Source organism: Otolemur garnettii, unplaced genomic scaffold (genome assembly GCF_000181295.1).
Source record: "Otolemur garnettii isolate 467f Iridium unplaced genomic scaffold, OtoGar3 scaffold00022, whole genome shotgun sequence".
NCBI classification, from domain to species: Eukaryota; Metazoa; Chordata; class Mammalia; order Primates; family Galagidae; genus Otolemur; species Otolemur garnettii.
In genome coordinates this window covers 17628120-17649862 of record NW_003852417.1, presented here as the reverse complement: position 1 = coordinate 17649862, position 21743 = coordinate 17628120, and the positions used below count along the sequence as shown (strand labels likewise).

Genomic DNA, 21743 nt, shown 5'->3' with positions numbered 1-21743 from the left:
CGCCCGGCCTGAATCTCTCTTCTTAAGGTTGTTCTGGAAAGTGGTGTCATTCCCCCAAGGGTGAAGGTGGGTGGGCAGGTGCTATCTACAGCTGAAATTCCTGCTCCTTTCCATCTAGTCCTTCCCCACTGGCAGCTCCCCCAAGTGCACTGGGTCTCTACAGAGCATCCCTCAAACCAGCAAGAGCCAGAAGGCAGGAATCTGCAGGCTGAGGCTGGCTACAGACTGGGAAGGGGGGTTCACAGCCTTCCCAGGAAAGATGATACCCTGCCTCTGGTAGAGGGGGCCATGGCGCCTGGGGAGGCTGAGTGGGAAGCAGGGCCCCCAGGGAGGCTGTAGCACTTGGCTGGTCTCAAGAACATCAGCTGGAAAATCATCAAGGCAAAAGTGGCTTCATTCCCTCTTAGCTTGTCTTAATTAATTAATTGAGCAAACATTTCTTAAGCACCTACTACTTTGTGCCAGGCACTAGACTAAGTGCTAGGAGAGGATGCAGAGACAGTATGGCTGAGTCTTGCCCTCTGGGAACAGGACTTGCCAGCAGGCAGGCAGGATAGAACTCTCAGTAAAGATTTGCCCCAGGAGCACGAGTCTATGCCAGAGGGGCCCATTCAGTGAGGGGAGGGGACCGTGAGACTCAGAAGCCTGGAAAGGGAGTTAGAAGGCACCGCAATCTTGCCAGTGGTCCTGTGGCTGGGAGCACCTGGGGGCATGGCATTTTCTGCACTCTACAGCCTCTGAAGACGGACACCTGGGAACATGGTTCAGGGTGTAAACACTTGGCTGGTGGGCAGAGCTGCTGGGTCTTGGTTGTCACTACAAATCGGATCAAGATTAATGTCTGAGGCCATACTCTCTCTTTTCCCCCCTTCTTTGTTTTTTGTTTTGTTTGCCATTTCCTATTTTTAAAAATAAACATCTTATTTTAGAAAAGTTTTAGATTTACAGTACAATGGGAAGACCTCTCTTCCTTTTTAAACACTCAGCACCTCTCCTACACTGGTGTAATGCTAGCTACTGTCTCTTCCCCACCCCCAGGCCCTCTCCCAGCATTGCCTTCTCCTTCCTCCTGCTCTGGCCCTGGGAGCATCCCCTTCTCTCTCCATGCAGCATCCATCTCTGTCCCTCAGTAGGCCTCCCCTGGTGGGTGCTGGCTGCCTAACTCCTGCTGCACAGCACAGCAAAAGGGCAGCTGGCTCAGCAGGGAGGAAGGTGGTGGGCACTGGACAAGCCCACCTGGGTGGTTCTCACTTCCTTACCTTCCCTCTTTGCAGCTGGGTCAGGGCTGCAATGGGCCTGGGAAGAACAGAATGGAAGGAGGAAGGGAGGCGTTCACTTGCCTGGGCTGTGTCTGCTGTTAGTGCCTTTCCCAGTAATGGCAGCAGTGTCAAGGAGCCCAATGCCCTTGCCTTCATTGTCCCTAATCCTCACTCTGACCCTCAAAATGGGCATTATTAGCTCCATTTTGATGAGGAAACCAAGGCTCAGGGAGGTCACATACTACTGTTCCAAGGTCATATGGATAAAAATGGACAAAGCTAGGATTCAGCCTTGGGTTTTCACCCTTCAAAGTCCAGACACTGTAGGCATCTGATCCCTAAGGGTGGAGCCCTAGAAAGCATGTCCAGCAGGTCTCATCCCAGGGCCACTGAACCAGCCCTCAGGGAGGTACCTGGTCTTGTGGTCTCGATGCCTTGCACTTAGGGTGAGGATGGAACACACTGTCCTGGCCAAAACCCTCTCCCCCAGTCCCTTCCCTGCTTCCTACTAGGCTGACAAGCCCAGAGGTCCTTTCTGTCCTGGGATATGTCAGTATGGTCATGAGCCAACAGAGAAGGAGATGTGGGGAGGGAAACTGGAGGTTAGGAAACAGGGTCCTGAGGGAGGCCTGCAGATGTGGGTTCCCCACCCCAAAGTGTTGGGGACATGGTTGGGGTACTTAACCCCCTTCCTATCTATTTGGAACTATCCATCATATAAGAGCACTAATCAAGGGTGGGCCTAGGCAGCCACTTTGTAGCATGTCACCCTGGCCTAGGCCAGAGTGGATAAGGCCAGGGTTGGACCCCTGACCCATAGGACTCAAGCTGTTGTCAGCAGGGCTGAGCCATTCAGATTCCTGTGATGAGGGCTGAGGGGCTGGCTCAGCTTTGGGGAGCCGAGTTGCAGGATTACAGAGTTGGGTCTTACCTGAGACCAGGGCAAGCCAAAGCCACGTGCAAGTTAGTTACCGGGAACAGAAGTCAGAGAATGACCAAGCAAAGCAGAGTAAGGAAAATTCAGCCCGAGAGGCTGTGAATGAGAGGCCTGGGCATCTGACGGCTCACCTTTGACATTGGCTAATTGGAGTGCTGTTTCCTTTCAGAAGTTCCCTTTACTTGCCCTGGTCCACAGGGGCACTCTGCCCTGGCTAAGTCCCAGGCCCTTCAGATGGACGGGCCCAGTCCCCAAGCCCTGTGTTGCAGTGTGAGCAATGCAGCAGAAGGGCCCTGGTTTCAGGAGACCCTTAGCACTGTACAGTGTTAAGGAGAATTCCTGTGGAATCCTTGAAGCACCCCCATGTTACCTGTTAGGCATGAATGGGATCCATTTGACAGTTGAGGGCTGGGGACACTGAATTCTGGAAAGGTTGGGAGTTCTTAATTTCAGGCCTGCTGCTTCTCCCCCCACCCATGATGGGTGACCTTGGGGATAGAAATGCAGCATATGGCTCGGTGCCTGTGGCTCAAGCAGCTAAGGCGCCACCCACATATACCTAAGGTGATGGGTTCGAATCCAGCCCTGGCCCGCCAAACAACAATGATGGCGGCAACCAAAAAATAGCCGGGCATTGTGGCAGGCGCCTGTGGTCCCAGCTACTTGGGAGGCTGAGGCAGGAGACTCGCTTGAGCCCAGGAGTTGGATGTTGCTGTGAGCTGTGATGACACAGTACTCTACCCAGGGGGACAGCTTGAGGCTCTGTCTCAAAAAAAAAAAGGAAATGCAGCATATGAGTGCCTAGTATGAGGACTGGCATGCCATGGGTCTTGGGAAGTAGGAGCTGTTGTGCATGTATTTCAAAGCCCAGCTCTGTGCTGAGCTTGCCAGTCAGAAACCTTCCCTGGTTCTCCGAGTCCACACAATACAGTCTGGGGCTCTCCTGAATCCAGGCTGTCTATCTATGCCCTGACCCACCCTGTGCTTGGCCTGCCCTCTCCTGATTCTCTAACTTCACTAGTCCCCTCTGTTCTAAGTGCTGCTTGCACTATCTCACATCTTTCTCATGTGGCTGCTGCTGCCTGGGGTTCACTCCTTTATCTCTTCTGGCCTCCATGGACAACACCAGCGCTGCTTCCTCGGTGCTCCTTTCCTGTCCCCCAGCTGAGAGGATGTCACCTTTATCTGCCCTCCCTATTGTCGGCTAGGTGTTAGGTCTTGTGTGGAGGAAGGCTACTTGCCCACTGGCCCTCATGGCCTTGATGTGGAAACCCAGTAGAGGCATAAAGCCACCCTTGATGGGTGGGTCAGAGGTAGTGGGGAGGCCTTGGGTATGTATGGCCCCATCTCCATCACCTGCTCCCCACTCTCCTTTCTGGTTGTGGCTAGTGGCCCAGACAGCTCTGGGCTGGCAGGGAATTTGAATGCAGATGCCAGGAGATGTGAAAGGAGGCTTTTCTTAGGCTCAGCACTCTCCCCAGGGCTCAGGAGCTCAGATGGTGTAGGTTGGCATAGTGCCCAGGAAGAGAGGGACTCCAGGCAACAGGGACTTCAGCCTGGAGGCAGCTGCTGGGACCTTCTCTCCCTTGGGCCAGCCTACAGACGTGGGAGCCCCACCCCAACTCTCACATGTGTGTACACACTGCCACACACACACACACACACTCCAACACCAAGCCTGTTCCTCACTGTGGCTTCTGGCGTAACTGTGTTCACCATGCAGATGGACTGCAGAGTGGACAGACCCAGGGAAGCAGGACTGTCTGTGCCACAACAAAGGGAGAGGAAGCCCCTCACCCTTCATAGGACCTGGCCTCTGGGCTTCTGCTATTCCCTCAAGCTTCAGGCCCTTAGAGATTTAAAGAACCTCCCAAATCCAGCCACTCCTTCCAGCCCAGGGGAACCCAGACTCTTCTGGAAGGCCAAGATTCTACCATTCTCCATGGAAACACACTTTATTCAATCCTGCACCCTACTGGAGAGGCTTCTTATGTGGAATGAGATGACCCAGGCTTCGGCCATTCTGACTCAGCTTGTCCTCAGGGGAGAAAGCAAACAGCTGTCCCCATCCTGAGGACACTGCCCTACACACAGAGACAGAGAAGCACTTGCCTATCTCCAGCCTGCTTCTGAGGCTAACTCACCCCATGCCAGCCACTGTCTTCAGCCCTCTGACTTCTTGGACTTTTCAGTGGCCTCTGCCATCCCTCTGCCATCCCTCTGCCTTCTGGACTCTTTGTGAACACCACTGTTCACAGCCCAGAATTGGCAAGCGATTGGCAGGCCGGATTTAAGGGGACAGTGACTTCCTGGCTCCTGTGGCCTATAGAGGCTGCCTATTTATGTATTGGTGTCCTGAGCTTGCTTTTTATGGTGCCAAGAGCTTCAAGCTGGGCAGCGTCCCCAGGACCCAGCTCTCTCCAGCTGCTGCTTGCACTGCTGTCCTTTCCTCCCGCCCCAACCCCATTGTGGGATCTGGGCAAGCTGGCTCTCTCTGTGCTTGACTTTACTCAAATGATTAAATGCCTCTGTCACTGCTCCTCCTTTCCAATTCAAAACAATCCTAGCTAACATTTATAGTGTCCTTACTACATGCCAGCACTGCTCTAAGCGACCTAATATATGTACTGTGTTTAATCTTCAATAACCTATCAGTAGTGCTGTCATTAGCCCCATTTAAAGATGCAGTAACTGAGCCACAGAGAGGTCAGGCACTTGCTCAAGGTCACACAGCAAGTAAATGCAGAGCTGTCTCCTATACTGTCTCCAGTGTCTCCGTGCAAGTTGCTCCCTTCACCCAAGGAAGCCTGGATCCTTCACCCGATTTCAGCCAGACCGAAGACACAGAAGGCAGGCCTCAGATCAGGTGGGTAAGGGCTAATTGGGAGAGAGGAGACTTGCCCAGACGGGGCGTCTCTCCTCCAGGGAGAAAAATTGACTTGGAAGGAACTTAGTGGGAGAATGGGGGACAGCGTGTTTGATGTCTGCACATCATTTTAGTGTGTTGCTTAGAGTATTTAACAATGAGTGAGGCACATGTCCCTGTCATTCATCCCACTGAGAAATGACAAGGTGAAGCTGTGACGGGTAAGGTGACTTGGTCAAGGTCACACATGCAGCATCAGAAGCAGGAGGGAGACAAGGGAATCTCCCAGGGGTCTTCCTCTACCAGCCTACCTGCTTGCCCCAGGCTGGACCCAGAAGCCATCCAGTGAGGGGTTGTTAATCTGGCACTCAGTGGGGGGCCCTGAGGGAGGGGGCACATCTCACCCTGCTCCATGCCTGGCCCAAATTGGCACAGGCACCTGGGAAGGGCAGCCGGCCAGCCACGTGCCAGTGTTACTTTAAAAATAAACCAGGGAAGAATGAGGCTTAAAAATAACCCTGGGGATGTGTGAGGAGCTAATTACTACCGCAGCCCCCTGTCAGGGCTTTGCAGGAGCGGCTGGGCCTCTGTGGTGTCTGGATGTTGGGTCCCCTCTGCTCATCTCTCTCAGTTGGGAGTCAGTACTAGGCCTTCTCAGAGCAGCTGGAGGCAACCAGAGCCTCAGAATCCTGGGTCAGAGCTGGAGGCAGGGACCAGCTCAGAGATCAGGGTGAGGAAGGAACACTCAGTCTGGGCCTATCAGGGCCAGACCTAGCAGAGAGCTCACGTCCCCCAGGGATTCTCTTCCTACAGGACTCACTTTGGCTCCCAAAGGGATTTTGAGTTCCTGAGCCCCTCCCCTCTTCTCTGAAGCCTGTGCTGGCAGCAGCCAGGTGGCTGATTTTGCCAGTTACCGCTCCCTATTTGGGACTCCTGTCCCTGGTCTCCCCCACTTCCACCCTGCCACCATCTACACTATTCTCTGGAGAAGCTCTGAGGATACATGACCCTGGCTGCCTCCATGGGGCGTCCCTAGGCCCTCAGTGGTGCTCGGGGCTCGGTGGAAGCCCTCCAGGCCCACAGAACCCCAGGCTCTTCCCCTGGGCCCAGGTTTCCCCAGGCTCTTGGAAATGCTGGCAGCCCCTCCACCTTTGGCAGCGGGTGCGGGAACATCTTGCAATGACAGGGAGGGAGGGATGTGGGGCCCAGCGGAGGATGCAGCCGAGGACCAGGACGCTGCTGAGGACAGACGTGCAGGATCAAAGAGAAAAAGCAGAGCTTTCCCAGAGGAGGGAGGCAGAGGCCAAGACTGCTGGAAGCTGACAGAAATGATCAAAGGACAGGGATGGATGAGGTGGGAGGGGACATGGGAAGGAGCAGCAAGGGAAGGCAGGCAGGGCTGGTGGGGCTAGGGGCTGAGGAAGAGTCAGACAGACCTAGATGGCTTCATGGCCAGACCCTAGGCCTCACCTGGCTGGGCCCAGGGCCTCATCTGCTTAATGGCTGTAATGATGACCGCCTCATGGCCTCTGCAGGAGGAGGCTGTGGGCATTTACAGAAAGGCCTGAAGACAGGATGAGCTGGGATATTGTTGCAGCTCTCGCCTGCCCCTCCTCTGGCCCCTCTGCACGTCTCAGGCTGACCAGCACACCCCCACAGTCCCTTGCTCCTGAAGCAAGCTGCCGAATACTGCACTGCTCTCAGGGTCAATGTCTCCAGTGATCTCCATGTTGCTGACTCCACTGGTTGTTCTCTGATTTGATCTCACAGCAGCAGCTGGCACAGTTGACTGTTCCTCTTGGCCTCTGGATGCCACAGGGCCTGGGTCTCCTTCCCATCCCTGGGCAGCCCCTTCCCTGCTTCAGCTTCCAGCGTGGGAAGAAGGGCTGGGCGCTCTGCTCTTCCCGCCAACGCTACCCTCTCTCCGGCTGATCTCATCTGGCGCGTGGTTTTCATTACTGCTTCTATCTGATAGCTCCTGAGTTTTATCTCAGCTTTGACTTCCCCCCAGCTGCAGACTTGTCTGTTTAACTGCCTTTGCGGATGTGTAATGAACATCTCAACATTAACCTGGACATCTAGAACAGAAGTCTCGAATCTCTACCAAACCTGTTGCTCTCCAGGATTTTTTTTTTCCATCTATAAACACTCATCCTCCACCTTGTTGCTCAGGTCAAAGACCAAGGACCATCCTGGGTTATTTTCTTCTCCCTACTCCCTGCGCCCTCTCCCTCCCTCCTCTCCCCCAACAATGCATCCCCCCCCCCAGTAGGTTCTGACCCCTCTGCCTCTAAAACATAGCTCAGCCCACCCACATGCTCTGCCTCCACTGAGGCCACCCTGGTCCAGCCACCACCATTCTCCCATTCTTCCCTCCCAAGCCTGGTGAATCTCCCTGCTGTCCCCCTTGCACTACCCCGATCTGACCCCCATGGAGCAGCCACGGTGATCTTGTAAAAATGGAAGTCATGTCACATTGAAACCCTATTTAGAACCTCCCAGGGATGTTCATCGTACTTAGAATAAAATCCAAACTCTTGACCATGGTCTCTATGGCCCGCAGGGTCCAGCCCTTCCAGCCCTTCACTCAGCACACAGCAGCCACAATGCTCCTGGTCCTCAGCCCCCAACTCTGGCCCACCTGGGATCTTTGCATTTGCTGTTCCCTTACCAGGAGGGGTCTTTCCTCCTCCCTGCCTTTCACAGGCCCCTCCTGGGAAAGCTGCGTTCCCTCTTTCCCACTTCCCTTTGCTTTCTTATCTTCCTGGCACTTATTACCATTGAGATTATGTTGTTTGTTTGTTACAATGTAATTTAGTTTATTGACTCTCTACTTCCTCTGAAATGGAGTCCCTGGGGCCTAGAATGGTGCCTGACACACAGGGGAGGTGCTCAGAAGCATCAGGTACATGGAGGGATAACTGCGTGTGCCTGAGGGGCGTGGAAAGTCAGGGGTCTGGGCTTGGGGACTGCTTTGTCATTAACCTTCTTTCTGGCAAGGGCAGGCCACTCCCCTTCTCCCTCTATACCCCATGCTGGTCAATCCCCTCATCTGGAAGAGAGAAAGGATGAACTGCATCTGTGGTTCTTAAAGCACCCGAGGACCCTGGGGATTGACAAACCACTACCCAGTGCCCGCCAGAGCCCCTATTCTCCAGGCGCAGGCCAGTGCAGCATCCTGAACTCATCCCGTCATGGCCATGGCTAAGTGAGATGCCCACGTAGGCTCTGCAATAGGTCACTGGGCAGTGCCCCACAAACATGTGGAGATATCGAACCAACATGAGGACTTGCAGGGCTAAACTCTGGCCCTGCAGAGACCCAGCAGTCACTGGTCTAGGAGGGATGTTGAAGGCTGGTCCATGAGCAGGACATTAGCTCCCAGGACCCTGGATGCCTCAGACAAACCCAGGCCCTAGATGGTAGGACTTATTCTGAACCAGCTTGGGTCCTACAAGGCTCTGTCTGCAGCCTCACTCCTGCGGAAGTGAGGAAGGCACTGGCTGGGGTCAGCCTGCCCTCCAGACCAACACTCCCTCCCTCTCTCCCACTGTCCCAGGGGCTCCTGTGGGAGCTGCCAGTATGAGCACGACCCTTTTCAGTGGGAGGAGGCTCCTGCATTCCAGCTATCCCAGGGGCTGGGGCAGTGGACTTGTGCTGCTGATAAGGGGGATCTCGGCCACACTCAAAAATGCTCTCTCTCCCAAAAGGGGTGACTTGGAGGTCCTGGAAAAAGCTCTATTCTTGGGACTGGTCACAGAGGAAGTCCTTCCAGGGCTTGGACAGCATGGGGTGAGGTGAGGACAAGAGCATAATCTCGGGTAGTGGCTTCTCAGGAGGGGCGAGGAGGTGAGGCCACCGTAGGTGCAATACAGCCTGTTCTAACTGGAAGTGGTCCTAGACACTACCAGCCCAACACCTCAAAGACAAGGCTGGGGTCTGTGTGACTTGGCCTAGGTTTCACAGCCAGGTAGGAGCTGAGACACAGTGGAGTGCCTTGGAGGGGACCCTATCCCTTAGTTTAGTTGCACTAAGTCAGCAGTCACAGCCCCAAGAAAGGACAGGAAGCTGTCCCCAGTGGGAGTGGGCAGGGGACAGCAGGGCCTCTTTGGTACCCAGGAAGAGGCTGCTCAGGACTCTGGGGCACTAAGCTGGTCACAAGGGAAGGAGGGCTGCTGCTGCGTCTGGCTCCAGGTTTTCTTTCTCTGGTGCTACCTGTAGGTGTCCAAGGATAAGAGGGGCCTTGGCTCCAGAGTCTCTGTCTGACCCTTATGATTGAAAACCCATGACTCACAGTCATGCTGAGAAGGGGACCATACTGGCTCAGCCCGGCCCAAATCCCCTAGTTTGTTCCTGGCTAAGGGAGCCCCCCCGGGTGGACCCCTTTCCCTGGAGTTGTTTGAGAGCAGGCTGAGAGTGAAAACCATGACGGGGAGACACAGCCTGTCCCCAGGACCCTCATTGAGGCCTGTCAGTCCCCTTCTCTTCAGTGGGGGAGTGGGACCATGACCTTCTCCTGGGGCTGCCCACTGACTCCTGATGTCTCTGCCACCTGGCTTACCCCAGGAGCTTTGGCTGGTAAATCAGCAAAGATTATTCTCAGCCACCTTTGAATCTTCTGAGATGCCAAGTAAACCCAGAAAGAAAATGCTAGCAGCTGGGGATGGTCCAGCCTCCCAAGAATATTGGTCCTAATAAGCTCTCATCACCCTATCACTCCGAGTCCTGGCTGCATAGCCTGTTCACCTATGGAGGCTTTAAAACTTGAAGCCTCCAGCTTGGGAGGTGGCTACATCTGTAATTCCACCACTCTGGGAGGCCAAGGTGGGTGGATTACCTGAGTTCACAGGTTTGAGACCAGCCTGAGCCAGAGTGAGACCCCTGCCTCTAAAAATATCCAGGCATTGGGTGGGCATCTGTAGTCCCAGCTATTCGAGAGGCAAGAGAATCACTTGAGCCCAAGAGTTAAAGGTTGCTGTGAGCTATGATGCTATAGCACTCTACCAAGGGTGACAAAGTGAGACTCTGTCTCAAAACAAAACAAAACAAACAAAACAAATAAAAATAAAAAACAAAAAAATCCCTCAAACTTGGACCCTCATGGGCTTTCCCCATCCCTAATGAACTGACTCCTGAGAGCAGCCATTACTCTGCTTGCAGCCATTACTCTGGCTCCAAGCAACTGGTGCTGCTGTGACACCTTCCTACACACCAGCCCACAAGGGCCTTCTTATGTGCCCCCTCCTCCTCTAGCCAATATCACCCCAACAAGGCCACCTCTCTACCCACTGGCCATGCTTAAGAATGGTCCCTCTGCCCCCAATCTAGTCTCAGATTCCCATTCTGTTCTATGGGATGGTGTTGACAAATGCATGAAGCTAAGGCTGCTCTGTGACAACCACCCCAACACTGCCAACTTTGCCCTCCGTAGGCTGACATGCATCTCTGCAATGGCCTTGACATCCACACTGTGGGAATGACCCACTTTCCGTCACTGTCCAGGGGGTGAGGCCACTTGTGTTCTGGGGGGGAAGAGCTCGGTTTTAAGGTTGTAAAGTCTAGATCTGACTCCAGCTCCCATGTTTATTGGCTTTAGATCGTAGGAAGTGACCTTATCTCTCAAGTCTAGTTTATTCCTTAGCAAAGTAGGAATAATTATACCTAATACCTCGAGTTGATGAGAGGCTCGGAGGAGCTATTATATGACTGAGTGCTGTGTATGCTTAACACAGCCCAGTTCTGCCACTTGCCAGCAGGGTCACTTTGGGAGCATTCCCTGACCCCCAAGCCTCAAGGTCCTCCCCTCCTAGGGAGACTGTGAGGTCTGAGTGAGGCAACACGTGTAAAGAGCCAGCCCAGAGTTGGAGTAGTTGCTCTATATCAGTTTGGAGATCCATGTGGGACATCCCAGGGCAGAGTCACCTGCTGCTCTGGTGGGAGGCTTGCTCCTGCCTGGAACTGCCTGTGCCTTGCTTGCCCCCAAAGTCCTGGGGAAGCTCTGAGGTGGGAGGACGAGACCCCATCCTGGAGGAGAGAGCTGCCCCTTGTCCGATCGCCCAGTGCTGACCTCTCCAGCCTGTCCCACTGGGGCCTGCCAGTTGGAGTATCTGGAGAAAGCCCCCCAGACAGTCCTAGGGCTGGCAGACTGGAATGTGACTCTCAGGATATTTCTGAGATGGCTGTTTCTAAGTTGGAGCTGTGGTTAGGAGAGGCCCTACACATTCCTAATGAGGGACACCGAGTTCACGCCAAGCCGTGAAGTCATCAGCAGAAATCAAGGAGGGGAGGTTTGCGGTCCAGAAATGTGAACCTGGGAATGGTGAGTGGGAGAGGAAGGAGGTGTGAAAGCAGGGCCTGGGGTCGTCCATGCAGAAGCTATCTATGTATGGTGCTGGGTGACCGCATCCCTCCTTCTGCTCAGTGCTGCCCCAGAGACTCCTGGGTACCAATGGTAAGACTGTGTTGGTCTGAGCTCCAGAGTGGACCTTTGGCCCAGCAAAGCAAATGTGGAGGCCGAGAGAGTAAAAATCTCCCCTGGGACTGGCAGGGGCTGCTGGGTGGCTGGGTTAAGAGCTAAGTGAGGCATCAGGATTCAGGTTGCCATCACCCTCTGGTTCAACCGGGGTGAGAGGGCACCCATGGTTTCAACTGGTTCATAGGGGCACCCACAGTTCAGGATCTAGGCTGAAGAACATAAGTTAGGCCTGTCACATCTCTTCTAGTGTTGGTCAACTCATGTCCACTGCCCCAGAGCCCAGACACTCTCAGGGTCTTCCCAAGAGTGCCTACTTGGTCTGTCTCATGCTGTCCCCTCACCAAGGAAAGCTCTTGCTGCCAATCCACACCTCCTGCAGTTATCACCCATCGTTAGAGCTTGCCTTGAGCATGATCTGTGCCTCAGGTCCCCTTGTCAGAGCCCTTTTTGGAGGCAATCTACTTGGATTTAGCATGTTACCACTCAACTTATGTGTTTTAGGATTCCACTAGACCCAAGCCTCCTGGGGGAAAGCTCTAGGTCTTAGTTTTAATGTTCTCTTGGTGCCTGGTACTGTGCCTGGCACATGGGAGATCCCAGGAGATCTGAACTGAACTGAAATGAAGGCTAATGGTAGCTTAATTTGGAAGGTGACCCAGAGGGTTCAAGGGTCCGTCCCCAGGACACTCCTGAGTGCCACTCTGGGTGCTCTATCTCCTCAGGTTGCCCCCTTAAAGATGGAGAAATCAAACCATCTTGGGTTTGGGAAGAATCTTAAAAGCCATGTATTACAAATCTTGGTCTGGTATACGGGCAGTATCATGGTCTTTTTGACGTTTCAGCTTGGCTAGGCTAAAGCCCCTAGTTATTCAATCAAACACTGATCTAGGGATTAAAGTCCATAATCAGTTGTTTTTAAGTATGGGAGATTATCCTAGATAATCTGGGTGGGCCTGAAGCAATCAGTTGAGCTGAGCTGCAGCTTCTCTGGAGTAAGTATTTCTGCCTGTGGCAGCAGCTTTGGCACATGCTGGAGGAAGTTCCAGCCTGCCCTATGGATTTTGAACCTGCCTAGCCAGCTCCTACCCTCCTGAAAGCCAATTCCTTGCAACACATCTCTGAATATTTATCTCCTACTGGTTCTCTGGTTGACCTTGACTGATAGAGGGGATCTCTGCAGCATGTGTCTGTTTGTATGCTCCCTGTGATGGAAAGCTCACCCCTGCTTTGCAGGCAGTACAGTCCATCTTTGGTGAGCTTCAATTTTTTCTTTTTTTTTTAGAGACAGAGTCTTACTCTCTCACCCTTGGTAGAGTGCAAAGGCATCACAGCTCAAAGCAACCTTCAGCTCTTGGGCTTAGGCAATTCTCTTGCCTCAGCCTCCTGAGTAGCTGGGACTACAGGCACCCGCCGCAACACTCAGCTATTTTTTGTTGCAGTTTGGCTGGGGCCAGGTTTGAACCTGCCACCCTCAGTATATGGGGCTGGCGCCCTACTCACTGAGCCACAGGTGCTGCCTGGTGAGCTTCAATTTTTTTTTTTTTGAGACAGAGTCTCAAGCTGTCCCCCTGGGTAGAGTGCTGTGGCGTCACAGCTCACAGCAACCTCCAACTCCTGGGCTCAAGCGAGTCTCTTGCCTTAGCCTCCCAAGTAGCTGGGACCACAGGTGCCCGCCACAATGCCTGGCTATTTTTTTGTTGTTGTTGTTGTTGCAGCCGTCATTGTTGTTTGGCAGGCCCGGGCTGGATTCAAACCCGCCACCTTAGGTGTATGTGGCTGGCACCTTAGCCACTTGAGCCACAGGCACTGAGCCATGAGCTTCAATTTTAACAAGTTTTGCCTTGTATCAGACTGAACTACATCCTTCTATGGACTCTACCTACTGGTGCTAATTTTAACCTGTTGGTTCTGCTCAGTAAAAGGTTAGTCCATTTGACTCTCAGTATCTAAGCAGGTACTTGAAGGTGGAACTTGTGCTCTCCACATCCCTCATTTGATGTGCAGCTCCCCTCCTCTGACTGTCCTCCAGGTTGCTGACGTCCCTCTTACAGTTAGCCAACGCACACAGCCTGATGGGTCCAGAAGAAAACAGGCCTCGTGCTGCCACCTGCGTTTCACACTGTAGACTGCGATAGAGTAAGTGCATCGGTAGCCACAGGGGCAGGGCCTTTGCTGTCTGCATCTCAGCACCTGGGAAGCCAGGGGCCCTTGGCTGGGAATGAATGAAGCTGAGCTTCTTCTAATGGGGGCTGAAGGCCATACTACCTTGGGGACCCAGGGGCCCTTGGCTGGGAAGGAATGAAGCTGAGCTTCTTCTAATGGGGGCTGAAGGCCATACTACCCTGGGGACTTCGGGCAGTGCTGTGGACTGCTTTCTGTGTCTCTTGCCCTTCCCAAATTCACATCTTGAAGCCTAACCCCCAAAGTGAGGGTATTTGGAGGTACGGGCTTTTGGGAGGTAACTAGGCCAGATGGGTGGAGCTCTTATGAAGAAAGGGATTAGTGTGCTTGTGTGTGCGCTCTCTCTCGCATGAGCTCTCTCTCTCTCTGCCATGTGAGGACACAGTAAGAAGATGGCTATCTGCAAAGTGGGAAGCAGACTCTCTCCAGACAGCAGATCTGCCAGCACCCGGATCTTGGATTTCTCTGCTTCTAGATCTGTGAGGAATACATGAGTGTTGTTGAAGCCACCAGCCTATGACAGTTTGCTATAGCAAGCGGCGTGGACAGAAGCAGGTACTATAAGTAAGCAGCCAGTTTCCCACTTTGGTGTTCAATGTCTAGGACACCAGTTTTCCACTGATCAAAGGAGCTTTCCTGGCAGATTGGGAGGCAAGGACAGCAGAGGACCACTAGACTCCTTGTCGTCTTCCCATGAGGAAGACGCTTCTTCACTTTTCTCCTCCCTTTCCACCTCTCTCCATTTCCCTTTCCCCACCCCATGGTACTGGCTACAGCACTTGGCTTGTCAGGCTTCTCCCTCCCTGGCTCCTATGGGGCAAGACATAGAAAGCATCACTCCAGCCTCAGGAAAGGGTCCACAGCTCTGAGGCCCTCAGCTCTGATGTTCTACCAAGAGATTCCTAAGGATTTTTCCAGTTTTAAGCGTTCTTTTTCTTGAAACCGTAGCCCACGCTTCATAGCTCGTCCCAGAAGTCAGGTCCCTGCTGTTAAAGATGCGGACCATGGGTCTGCAGCATCCACATACCCTGTGGGTCACAGAAATAGAAAATCTGCCCCGGACCAACTGATCCAGGATCTGCATTTAAATAAGATCAACCACAACTGCCTGCACATTACAGTTTGAGAATTCCTCATTGCTGAGCAGGTGTCCTCAGATTCCTCTGCAGAGCACCTCCTTTGTGCAGATGGGGGAACTATGGTGCCCAGGGAAGTATCTGCTCCTCCCATGATCACAGGGCCAGCAGAGAGAGAGAGGAAAGGTGTTGGAGCAAACAGTCTGTCTAAGCCTCCCAGGAGAGAGAGAATCCAGTGTCCAGCACCAAGGCCAGGCTCCTTCTCACTAGCAGTCTTTGCCATGTCACTGGGGGAAGCAGGAAGGGGAAGCAGGGGTAGTAAGGAACCGGCCTCTGTGAAAGGTGGGGTGGGAGGTCAGGTCCAGCCACAGAGAAGCCATTGGACTAGGAGAACTGGTGCTTCTTGCTCTAGGTTGCAGCTGAGGCTGGCCCTAGCAGATGGAACGTGGAGGTGTGATTTGTGGCAGTAGTTTGGGTCTGGTGGCTCCAGGTGACAGTCTCTGGGAGCTACCTTATCATGGGCAGTTTTTGGACAAGGAGGGAATATGGACAGAGTGGGAGACAGTGGCTGGACAGTTGACTGCCCTCTGTACTGCCACAGAAGCCATTTGTCATGTGGCTCTCTAAGGACCAGAGGATAGTGGAAGAGGTCAGGGGACAGGGCTGTATGCCCAGCTTTGATGCTAACTGTAAGTGTGACCTTTAGCAACCCCCTTCTCCAATCTGGATTTTAGTTTCTAGGCTGTGAACTGGGAGGATTAGAGCTAAAATTCTGACTTAGCCTGAAGCTCTTTCCACAGTGCCTGGCGTAGACCTGGTACCTGCCCTCCATCACCTGTTGCATGCACATAGAAGGAACTATGGAAGCTCCATACTTGGAGCTGGGGGTTGCACAGCTCCGTCAAAAGATGTTCCCTACAGACCTGGGTGTTAAGTTCTGGTCTGTCACTTTATAGGGTCCTGAGCAGATTTCTGAACCTCTCTGAGCTTCTCTTTCCTTGACTATACAGGATGGTACCACCTGCTCTCTGGGTAGTGGGAATGGCAGTGGCAGGAAGTGCTGTGGACAGCACCTGGCCTATAACAGACACAGGTCAGGTCCCTGCATCCAAGAAGGGGCTGGAAGGGGTGGTGGGGGTGCCTATCTTGGGTCCCTGTTGAGCTTTGCCTAGACTGACAGGGTTTCAACTGGAACTTGGTCTCTCTTCTTGCTGTTGGTTGACTGCAGGGAAATCATTTTTACATTTTTTTTTATTACAAAATCAACTCGCAAATTTACCGTTTGTGCTGCCAGCTGAAAGCTGTTTATAGTGGTGATTTGCACTATATTCATCTGTGCTTGTTTATGTTTTCTTTGAAAATACTTATTGTGTTTGTCCTGTCCCTACTGTGGCCAGGCGTGTGTCTTTTATTTCTGTCCTATTCTCACCCCCACTCCCTCTGGGCCTCCAGCCACTAACTATGATGTGTGGGAACTGGATACACAGACCAGAGGCATGGCAGTGTCAGAAGGACCTCTGATCAAATACACTCAATTTATAGATGAGGAAACTGAGGGTCACAGATGGCACAACCCCTGAGCTAAGTGGAACTAGAACTTTCACTTTCTTGCTCCAATCTTGGTTAATCTCTCCTACCACTGCGCACCTCTTTCCCTGACTAGTTTTATTCGGGCTCCACCTGCTTAGGGGTGGGTAGTGGTGGTGGTCGTGGTACTGGCCCTGAACCTGGATGACAGACCTAGGCAGACTCCAGGCCTGGGGGATGAGCTAGGGTGGAGGAGTGGGATTGGGATGATAAGAGGAAAGGCTATGGCAGCCTCCTGGTCTGCACACCCACTGTCCCTACTTGCCAGGAAGGAGCAGAGGTAGCTGAGGTCATAGTAAACTGTGGTGGACAGAGTGGTTCCCTCTGTGGGGGAAGTAATAATACACAAACAATAATATTAATAACAGTGATAATTGTAGATTATTAAGTACCTACTCTCTACCAGGCACATTCTTTACAAGATCCCATTTAATCCTGGGAGGCAGATATTATTATCTGCATTTTATAAATGACAAAACAAGCTCAGAGAGATTAGATAACTTGTCCAAGGTCATATAGCTGGTGGCAGGGTAGGGGGTAGTGGTAGATTAAGATGAACCCCAGCACTGTGGCCTCCAAGTCAGTGCCTGTGTCCCTCCACTGCCCTGAAGAAAAGGCTTGTGGGGCTGAAGCAGAGGAGCTGGCCTGTGGGCAGCGGGAGGGGAACACTGACTGTGGGGGTATGGGGTATTCCATGGCGGGCTCTCCCTCCTTTCTCTGATAAGTCAAAAAGACTTGGAACAATGAAGTGATGAGCTGCCAGATGCCTCAGTGCTGATAGAGCTGCTGGGGTGTGAGGGGGGCAGGTTGCATGAGGTAGAGAGCTCTGGCCTGGCCACCCAAAGGCTTGGGCTCTAATCAGGGTTTACTCTCAACTCACTGTGTGACCATGGGTAAGCCACTCTCCTGTCTGGGCATTTGGATGATTGCTAATGTCTCCTCTCCCTCTTTTATTTTAGGACTCTGGGATTTTGGGGGTGGCAGGCCACTTTGTACTTTCTTCCTTGGAAAGATATAAAAGGTACAGGCCTCGCAGGGGGTGATGGGAGGACATGCTCAGCTGAGGACAGGCCAGAAGCTGAGGGAAGAGCAAGACAGGTTTCCTGCCCCAGCTCTGAGCTGGGTGATCACCTGCTCTCTTGTTGCCTTAGAGCTGCAAGGATTCCTAGCACCTGCAGTGGGAGAATGAACACCTGGGAGCCCGTGGCAGGCTCAGGTAGGGCCTGGTACTGGGCACAGCACAGACACACGGTCTGGTTTGGTCAGGGGCCAGGGTACAGGGAACAGCAGGTTAGCTCTCTGCTTCTGAAGAGGGCTTTACGTTTTCCCCAGCCTTGGCTCCTTGGGGCCTCTGAGATACTAGGATTAGGGTTGGGTTCTTGAAATAGAGAAAGAATTGATAATAAAGCCAGGGGATGGAAGCCAGAGAGGTCCTATCAGATCCAGGCAGGTACCACACTTTCAAGCCCTGAGGCCATGGGTCATTTACACCAAGAGCCTTTGGGTCCTCATCTGAAAGGGTTAATAATGCTCATCTTGAGGGGGCAGTGAGAGAATTAAATGAGGGGATACAAATGAAGTGTCCAATATAGAGTCTGCCAAAGAGTAGATAATAAATGGCAGTTGCCATTATTTATTATTGTTGCCATTGCTGCTGTTCTTAGAAAAAATCATAAATAAGCATGCTGGACATGGTGGAGTGGGGGCCTGGGAAGCAGGTTTTTGCTACCCCCTGTGTGATTTCCATCATCTTTCTGGTTCCTGATTTGTAAGAGAGGGTGGTACCAGGTGATCTCCAGGCCCTCTCCTGCTCTAATAGCCTCTCTATGACTAGATGGGACTGGGCCCCCAGAGAGGTTCAATGACTCAACAGCTAACAAGGTTAAGGTTTCCCAAGAAAAGAGTTTCCTTCTGTCTGTGTTTGGCGAACTTAGGGCACAACAAAGGAAGAGTTCCCTGGCTGGGAGAGCAGGGAGGAGGCAGCTGGAGGAATCCTTGCAGTCCATGGAGACTGTGACTAACCAAGTGAATGACTAAGTCAGACCCTGCCCACCTTCAACCAATCAGGGCTGCCCATGAGTGCCCTGGAAGCTGGCATCACTGAGCATGTCTTAGCTATGCCAGGCCTGGCAGGGTCTGAGCTTCACAGCATATGGAGGCAAAGGAAGCAGCCAAGAGACAGGCAGGGAAGGAGCCTTGGGCTGGGAGTCAGAAGATCCAGCTTCCCGCTCTGACTCTGCTGCTCACCAGCTGGGTGACTCTGAGGGAGTCTCTTCCCGTCCCTGAGCCTTCACACCTTCATCCATACATCTGAGCTAACAGTCCTGCCCTGGCAACTTCACACACTTGTGAAGACTGAGAATCAAGACATGAGATGAAAGTGCATTGTGATCACTGAAATACCAAATGAATGGGAGATTCTGTCATTATTCCATCCCACTGAGACTGTTGGTGTCTCAGGAGACCCATTCATGTTCCCCAAACGATCAGGTGGCCAGAGGCTCCTGAACTTGGGGTTTGAGTCAGGATCAGCCTAACATCTGTCAAACACAGGGCCCCTTCCAACCAACTGATCATAGGTTGGTTGCTCTAAGACAGGTTTTTCTTAGAGCAGAGCCCCTGTGGATAGCTTCCAGCTAGGTGGCATAGCTTGAGTAGAAGGTGACAAAAAAGGCAGGGATGGCTGAGTGGTAAGGGACTGAGCAGTGCCAGTCTGAGCTCCCACAGAACTGGGGTGGTGGTCTGATGCTGTTTTTCCTCTTGCCCAGCACTTTATAAATAAATAATCACAAGAACCGCATTCTCTCTGCCTCTCCAGCTTTTAGCCTCTCTCTTGGTGAGAACTTCAAGCACTTTGGGAAACAGCAGGGATGGAGGCAAGGACAATGCCGGTTCATTTCTGCACACCTTAAATCCATCAATAGCATCCTCCATGTGCTCACAGCCTCTGGGTACTGTGCTGGCAACCACAGAGCCTTGCCCACATGGAGGTTAAGGACAGCATGGTTAAAGAGATAAAACACTTCCCCCCAAAGTAAATAGCCATTCAAAAGAACCTACACCATGTTAGCCAGGTCATCTTGAGGGCAAGAAATGTAGTTGCCCAGAGCAGTGGCCTGGGAAGTTTTGAGGAGGAGGTGGTATTTGAGTTGGCCTTAGAAGGCTAGCTTGGACAAGGTAAATATAAGATGGAGAAAAAGGCATGCCAGACAGGGACACCTAAGGTGCTCTCAGGGGATAGTTTGACTGCTGTCAAAAGCAATTATCTAAGTAAGAAATGAGAAATGAAGTCAGACGTAGATGCTGTAGCCAGGCATGAATGTTCTTCAAGTTTGGGATGGGACGCATGGACCAGATTCTGTGGGCCAGGGGGAGTCACTGGGGGCTTCTGAGAAGGAAATTGGTAGGGTGAGGGCTGTGCTTTGGGAAGGTCTTTCTGGCAGCACTGTCCAAGGGAGTGTGCCTTGTTGGGGGAATAAGGTTGGAGGCAAGGAGGTCAATTGGGAGGTTTCTATGGACCTGGAGACCATGGGACTGAGAAGGAAAGAGAGCACTTAAGCAAGAGCTCGATGTGTGGGAAGCAGAGGGACAGTCTAAGGATGTTCAGTCTGATTCTCCAGACAGGTGAATAGCTACTGAAACCCTGGCAGGTGGCAGGAAGGTGTGAGAGGGGAGGAGATCCCTCAGACCAAACCTGGTCTGGTCCTTTTTAGGTAAGCAGGCTCCTCTTTGGGCAGTCCTGGGGCTGACCATCCTACCCTAAACTCATTGGGTCAGCAGGACCCAGAGGTGTCCCTAGCTGGGCCACATCTACTCCCAGGGACCTTTTCTCCCTCTTCTAAGAGAGGAATCCAGAAATGACATAGTATAGCTCCCTGTGGTCCCCAGAGAGAAGCAGATTCTTGGAACTGTGTCCTGCAATGGATGGACTCCAGGGATAGCGTCCAGTCCTGCCTTTTACATGTACCCCCCTTGACTCCTGTTGACTCCCAGGAAAACACTGCCATCTTGTCACAGGATATGCTCAGTGGCAAGGAGTCCCTGGGAGCTCAGGCAAGGCAAGGAGGGTGTCAGGGAGAGGAGAAGGAATGGAAAAGATGGAGGAAACTGCTCCTAGAGGCATTCCAAAGGGGTTTGGGGAGAAGGTGGGTTTTCAGGTGTTAGAATCCAAGCAAGTGAGGGCTGGCAGGAGCCTGTAAGATTATTCCAGCCAACCCTTCTGATCTAGGGGTGAGCCTGAGACACAGGTAGGGGAAGGGACTTGCCCAAGGTCATATAGCAGGTTAGTGATAAGAGCTGGGCTGGAATCCTAGGCTGCTGGGAACAGGTAAGGTGTTTACTCTCATCTGGACACTTTTGAAGGTCCTGACTGGAGGTTCGTTTCTGGACATCCATTTGTGGGCTGTGTGTATGTGTGTGTGTGTCCGTGTATGCCTGTATGTGCCTTTGTATACCTGTGTGTATGGGCCTATTTCTATGTTGTCAGTCTGGGTGTGAGCGTGGCCTTCTATATTGTGATCTGCTCTGGCTTGGTAAAGGGAACTGGCGCCATTCCCGAGGTGACTATTTTGCTGGGACAGTGGAGAAGGCTGACGGGGCTGGATCTGGCTTCCAGCACCAGCTCTGCTTCCCTAAGAAAATTACAGGCATTGGCTGGTGGTGACCAATCTCCTGGAGCTGGACACACAGACAGACACACAAACACACATACACACATCCCAAGCAGCACTCATACACGCAGTTATAGAGTGTTTTAGGCATCCAGAGTGGCCCAGAGTGCCGCTAAGTGCCGCCTACCGGCATCCACACGCCTCCCAGGAGCCTAGCAGGTGTAGACACGCGGGGGTGTGGAAGTCCATCCGCAGGGACACCAAGGAGCTGCGCTCTCCCGCGGCTCACACTCAGCACCGGGCTCCAGGGCCTGGCCCGGCCACACCCCTCCTCCCTGAGCCTCCGCCAGCCGGTCGTTCCTGCCCCTCTCACACACTTCAGAGTTCCCTGGGGGCCTCCGCAGCCTGGCACGGCCAAGTTAGGGCTGGCCCAGCCGGCCGAGCGTCAGGTCCAGAGCCAGGAACCGACGCCTCCCCGAGTTCCGTCCCCGCGGAGCAGATACGCCAGGCTGAGCTTGGGTTTGTGGGGGCGCGGGGCTAGACGCCCAGCCCCTCTCTGGGAGATCCCCCCAGCCCCAGCCAGCTCCGGACAACCCTGGGAACCGGCGCCCAACCCCCCTCCCGGCGAGTAGTTACCGATGGTGGTGATGACGGTGATGGCGAAGTAGAAGGAGCCGGCGAAGCGCCACTGCACGCCGGCCTTGTGCGGCTTGAGGCGCAGCACGACGCGCTCGAGCTCCTCGTAGCCGCCC

The 21743-nt window shown here is 53.1% G+C and overlaps 1 protein-coding gene across 1 annotated transcript in view; it reads right to left on the bottom strand.

Moving 5' to 3' along the window:
* KCNK3 (potassium two pore domain channel subfamily K member 3) overlaps nt 1–21737 on the bottom strand; it is a 36637-nt gene extending 14900 nt beyond the window's left edge. The window contains exon 1 of the mRNA XM_003787455.2: nt 21628–21737. The gene's annotated coding sequence lies outside the window, so the exon portion shown is untranslated. The remainder of the gene's footprint in view (nt 1–21627) is intronic.
* Between the last annotated feature and the right edge of the window lie 6 nt (nt 21738–21743).